This window comes from Acomys russatus, chromosome X (genome assembly GCF_903995435.1).
Source record: "Acomys russatus chromosome X, mAcoRus1.1, whole genome shotgun sequence".
NCBI lineage: Eukaryota > Metazoa > Chordata > Mammalia > Rodentia > Muridae > Acomys > Acomys russatus.
In genome coordinates, this window is record NC_067169.1 from 109,417,100 (window position 1) to 109,423,220 (window position 6,121).

Below are 6,121 nucleotides of genomic sequence, written 5' to 3' on the forward strand. Positions count from 1 at the left end.
GGTAATGGAAGGAACACAAGAGGACTTGTTTTCAGAGTTGGCTGGTGAAAAAATTAGAGAAAAGAAGGGTTCTCCAGCCATGTTCAGGGTCCTGATAGAAATGATGAGATAAGCAGGCAGTGGTGGCACACATCTTTAATCCCAGAACTCAGGAAACAGAGGTAGACAGATCTCTGAGTTTGAGGCCAGCCTGGTCTACAAAGCAAGTTTCGGGACATCGAGTGCTACAGAGAAACCCTACCTCAAAAAAGAGGAGAGAAAAGGAGAAGGAGGAGGAGGAAGAGGAATATGGAAAAAGTGGGTGGGTAGTGCAGCATCATCAGACATCAACCATCTGTGTGAAGAGAAGAGTCAATGAGGACCACTAGGGAGAAAATGTGTTCTGTATTCACCGGTTGGTAGGCAACGTCTGAGACAATGAAATTCCCAGTAAGCAGATGAACACACAGATATAGAGCTCAGGAGAAAGATCCACACTATTAATGTTGCAGTCTTTGATTTCCATACAATTGACTTTAGACACATAAATGTTTCTATGCTTTTCACCAAGGATCCTTAGCCCTCTCCTCATATGACAAATTCAGTAGACACCATTTCAGTCTGTTGCACAGTGGCACCATCTGATAAGCCCTGGTTTCAAGGAGTTTGACCTGTATGCTTACCAGAATCCACCGGACACGTAGTACACGATCCAATTAAGTTTTTCCTTTTAAGAATTAATATAGAAGAATGTGCTAGTGCATGGTTACAATCCAAGCACTCGGGAGGCAGAGGTGGTATCTTAGTTACTTTTCAGTTACTGTGACAAAACACCATGACCTAGGTAACATAAAAGAAACTGTTACATGGGGTTTACATTTCAAAGAGGTAGAGTCCGTGGCTAGCATGGCAGCAGGCAAGCAGGCATGGCTCTGGAGCAGTAGCTGAGAGCTCACATGTTGAGACAACAACCAGAGGCAGGGCAGGAAGCTAATGAGCAAAATGGTTCGAACTTTTGAAACCTGAAACTCACCCCGAGTGACACAGGTCCTCAAACAAGGTCACACTTCCTAATCCTTCTCAATTTCCCCAACTGGGGACCAAATTCTTAAACACATGAGTTTACAGGGATCATTCTCATTGAAACCACCACAGCAGAAGGATCGAGAGTTTGGGGTTAGCCTGGGCTGTTACTAGAGACATATATTGAAAAAGGAAGATCAGGAGTTTTTTTGTTTTGTTTTGTTTTTTGTTCGATGTTTTTGTTTTCCTAATAGGTTGGTGGGGGGTAGTAAATGGAAAAAAAGAAATCTCATAATAGGGCTGGGGTCATCTCTAGCAATAAATAAGTAAATTTGTCTCAGAATCTTGCAAGGGCGATCACGAGTTGCTTTTGAATAATGATAAATAATCCGGACTCTTGATGTTTGTAGCACATATTTCTCATCCTGATTGTGACTAAAAATAGCTTGATATGCTGAATGGCAAAGGAAAAGTATAAGCCCATAAAATTCCCTTTGTAAAATGGGAAGCTATATAATTTGCTCAGCTAAAAGACACTGTCACCAGGCACTTCCACCTCGTTGGAAATTAGCCCCAGCAGGTGAACTATTATGTTCCTACCATAAGCTGGGAGTGTTTTCAGTGTGTGCTGGGAGACACCACTTCAAAGCTTGGAATTTATGTACAATAACATACGTGTAAACTTTACAAACCAAATGAACACATTTAAAACATAATTTTAAATCTGTTTTTCTGAAGGAAACAAAAGAGAAGGCATGTTTTTATTTATTTTAAGTAGGTCCTCCTCTCGCCACGACAATGTCTGAAAAGAGCAGCTGACCTTTTCTTTAAATACTCACGTCCTAATAGGGATTTTTTTTTTCAGAAGACAGATTTCATTCTCCCTTTTCTGTTGTAAAGCTTAATAAAATGTTATAAACAAAAACGGGAGTCAGCCATGTAGTTATGACCACAGCTTTGGTTTTGCTTAGCTATTATGTTGTAAATGGGTTCTAGTTGACCTAAGATGTAATAGTAAGACAAACCAGGTCAGCGCTGTCTAGATAGCTTCTTGGCTTTGTTTGTTTGTTGTCTGAAAGGTAGCACCTACAGCCCACATTCTCAAGGTTTATGGTGAACATCCTGAAATCTTGTTAAGAGGCAGATTTCGTGCATCTCCTAGGTGGGGCTTCCATTCCAGGCACTGCAGCAAAATACAGAGCATGAATGACTCTGTAAGTCTCTGCTGTCTGAAACTGAGAGCTCCGACAAGCTTCCAGATGATTCTGATGCTGCTGCTTCCCAGTGCAGGCTTCCAGCAGTCGGCGCTTTGACTGTGAGCTATATTTTATCAATTCAGGAATGCAAACTGCCTCCTTTACAGACTGCTGGTCTCCCTAGGAATGTGTTTGTCCCTTTGTCTACCTCAATGGAGAACATTCATTTTTTGTGAAGGAAATAAAGTGATTCACATAATGAAAATATACTTACATGCCAGGAATTGTGTTGGGCACTTGGCTAGGGTTTTCCTACTTTTCTTGTTGCAGTGACAAAAATGCCTGTCAAAAAGCAATACAGGGACGGACAGACTTACTCTGTGGCACAGTTTGAGTGTCCAGTCCTTCATGGCAGGAGCATGAGACAGTTGATCCCCTTGCATTTATGGGTAAGAAACAGAGAGATGATTGCTGAACTTCAGCTCCCTTTCTCATTTGTATTCAATCTAAAACCCAAGCCTGCGGGATAGTGCTGCACACATCCAGGATCGGCCCATCCAACAAGAGCTTTTCTGGAAGTACCCTCAGATACATGCACAGGTATGGCATCATGCTTGTTCTAAATCCAGTAGCTGACAGTGAAATTTAACCATCAAATCCATCAACTGCCAAGCAAAACAAAGCAAACAAACAGTAAATGAATCTAAAATGCTAAGAAGGAGGTATGGGTGAGGTGAAAGCTTCTTTCCACTGGACCATCTTTATTTGATTGTTTGACACTGGACACAAAAACAAAACCTCATATTGCTATGCAAGCCTTCTATCAGTGGGCTGCCTACAGCACCTTACCCAGGCCAACTGCTCTACCACCTTCTTCCAGAGATTTTAGTCCTTTGTTTTCAAAACAGAGTTTCTCTGCATAGCTTCGGCTGTCTTGGGACTAGCTCTGTAGACTAGATTTGGCCTCAAACTCAGAGAGCCAGCCACTTCTACCTTCTGAGTGCTATGATTAAAGATGTGTGCCACCACTGCCCAGCAAGATTTAAGGTTGGTTTTTTTTTTAAATAGTGGTCAAAAGAGCTAACTAATTTATCTATTTGTCAAAGTAATGCCTGTGCTTTTCAAAGAGATAACATAATTCAAGCTGAAAATGTTTTACCACATTTCACAAAACATAATAGAGACCCATGACAATACAGCCTTGCATTTTATAGCGTGAACTGCACTACTGTTCATTTTGTATCCCTGAAAATGTAGCAACTGCACTCAGTACCAGCTCAGCATCTTATCTGTAAACAGGAAACCAGGTATTAGTTTTAAACTGTGATGCCACTGTGTCTGCCTCTGAGAAGGTCTCCAAACAAAGCCAATCCATCAAAGGTCTGATCAAAACGAAGCCCAAGAATCACTTTGTATTCTCCATTTTACTACCCTACCGCTAACACTAAGCTGTCATGGAGACAAAAGGCACAAAGTACCTCCAAGTGACAATCAAAGAAAATGCATTTTCAATTAGTCATGGATCCAGTATAATCTGCATTCTATCAGAAAAAATATTTCTTTTTTTTTTTTTTAAGTGGAGAGGAGACAAGACAGGACTATGTCCACAATTCAGAGCAACTTGGATTCTACTGGTTCTTGAAAACAGACCATGACTTTTTAGCCTATGATCAGAAGAACATTTTCAGCCCCTGATATGGCCGATAAAGCCCTCTGTATCATGGCCCTTGTTACCCCTCCAAGTCACCCCATAACCAAGGTTGCCCTTGAATTTCTGATCCTTTTGCCTTCTCCTCCCAACGGCTGGGCTTACACTCTCCTTTATTGATTTGTTTGTCAGCTACCTCAGCCATCCTTCAACACTTCTACCCAAGGAAATTAACCATTTCCTAAGCCTTAAATACAAATCCCCATGTAGCCCAGCCATGCCCTAGCTCATTGCTAATTTTGTCTCACATTTTTCCTCACTGTGCAAGTGACCTGTGTGCTTACTTAGGTACTATAAATTTTTTTTTTTATTTTAGAAAGTGAGGCACATTTTTTCCCAATGATCTTATTTAGAACCTTAATGTAGAACATAGGTCAAAGTAGAGGCGATTTGATTAAAGTTGGGGAAGGTGTCCCTTCTGTCTGACCGCCTTCTCTCTCTGCGTATCCACTGAAGCAGCTCCAGAAAACCCAATTTGCAGATGACCGTCTGATGGCTTGGCGACTTATGCCTGTAATACCAGCCCTGGGGACTCTAGGTCAGGAGTTTTGCTTAAGTTCTAGACCACCTCGGGTCACATAGTGAGTTCTAGGACAACCTCTGGCATAATGTAAGACCCTATGTTAAAATGAGAAAAAAAAAAAGAGGTAAGATAGAAGAAAAGGAAAGAAAAAATATTCTAGCCAACCTGAAACATTCTGTCTTCTGGTATTCTGGCACTTCATGTACCCTACCATGGATTTCCTTCAGTACTATTAATTCAAGTCAAAATCCTACCTAAATTCAAGGCCTAATCAAATATCACCTTTCCAATTCATCTTTCCTTGGTCTTAGCAGATAGGAATTTTCTTTCCTCTGAATGCTGTTTAAATCTATTTATTTACTTATTTACTCATTCATTCATTCATTTGGTTTTTCAAGACAGGGTTTCTATGTGTTGCTTTGACTTTCCTGGAATTCCCTCTGTAGACCAAGCTGGCCTTGAACTTAGAAATTCACCTGCCTCTGCCCTGCAAGTGCTAGGGTTAAAGTTAAATTTTTAATGGAACTTACTTGTTTGTTTTCTGTATTAAGAAAATCAATTGTTGTTGTTGTTTTTTGGGTTTTTTTGGTTTTGTTTTTTTTTTTGTTTTTTTGTTTTTTGTTTTTTTGAGACATGGGCTTGTGCGTAGCCTTGGCTAGCCTGGAATTCACTACATAAACCAAGCTGGCCTCAAAATTATGATCCTCCAACCTCAACCTACTGAGTATCAAAATTAGGGTAAGACACCAACATTTCTGGCTTAGGGGGCTCATTTTATAAACTAGGCTTCATTGAAGACTGAAAACTCCTGAAGGAAGTTGGTATTGGTCAGTGAGTGATTCATCTGTGCAGTGTCTGATACCTAGCAAGTGCTCGGTCCACCTTTGTCTGTTGGATCCATGGGTGAGTTTCCTGTATTATATGAAATTGAACAAATTGCATAATTGAGCTTGTTTAGCATGTTCTTTGCTTTTCTTTCTCTCTTCTTTTTTTTTTTTTTCCCTTGCCGTAAAAACAGACAATGCATCCTGTCCCCTGTGGTTCCTGAAGACTTTAGTAAGCTGCCAAATAGCGTTATTGAATTTATGATTGGATTAATGAAAAGCTTGTAGCAAAATGATCCTAATGAGGAAATGATCTTTTGGGGACTTCAATTTCAGTTGGTGAGACAACATTAGTTTTAAATGAAAGAAAACCTCTCATTGTGCAGACTTAGCACAGCTGATAATCATGCCAGAAGGAGGTGGTCCTGGGGTATCTCACAGTAGATGTAAATAAGAAGACACTGGCTCTCCCTGGCAGACTGAGGGAGAGGGAAGCATGGCATGTGACTTTAGAGAACTGGGCCCCTTCTTGGGGCCTCCGTTTCTCAGGGCTTCAGTATATTAATATACTTTCATTGCAATATTCTCCAAGTTTCCTTCTAGACTACACCATCTATGATTCTCTCACATTTTAAACAGGACACTTATTTCCACTGGACAGGGTTCCAGCATGAGGGTTCCTCTCAAGAACATGGCATTCATGTTTCAGGGCAACACTGAAGAAACCCTGCTGAGTAGAAGGGCTACAGCTAGTTCAGATCTTATCATTTACCAATGACCCATTTGGTACATTTCCATGGTAGAATAAACTCCCTACTGGAGATTTTTCCAGCAAACCAAAACCAACTTGTCAATCAATTCCGTTGGA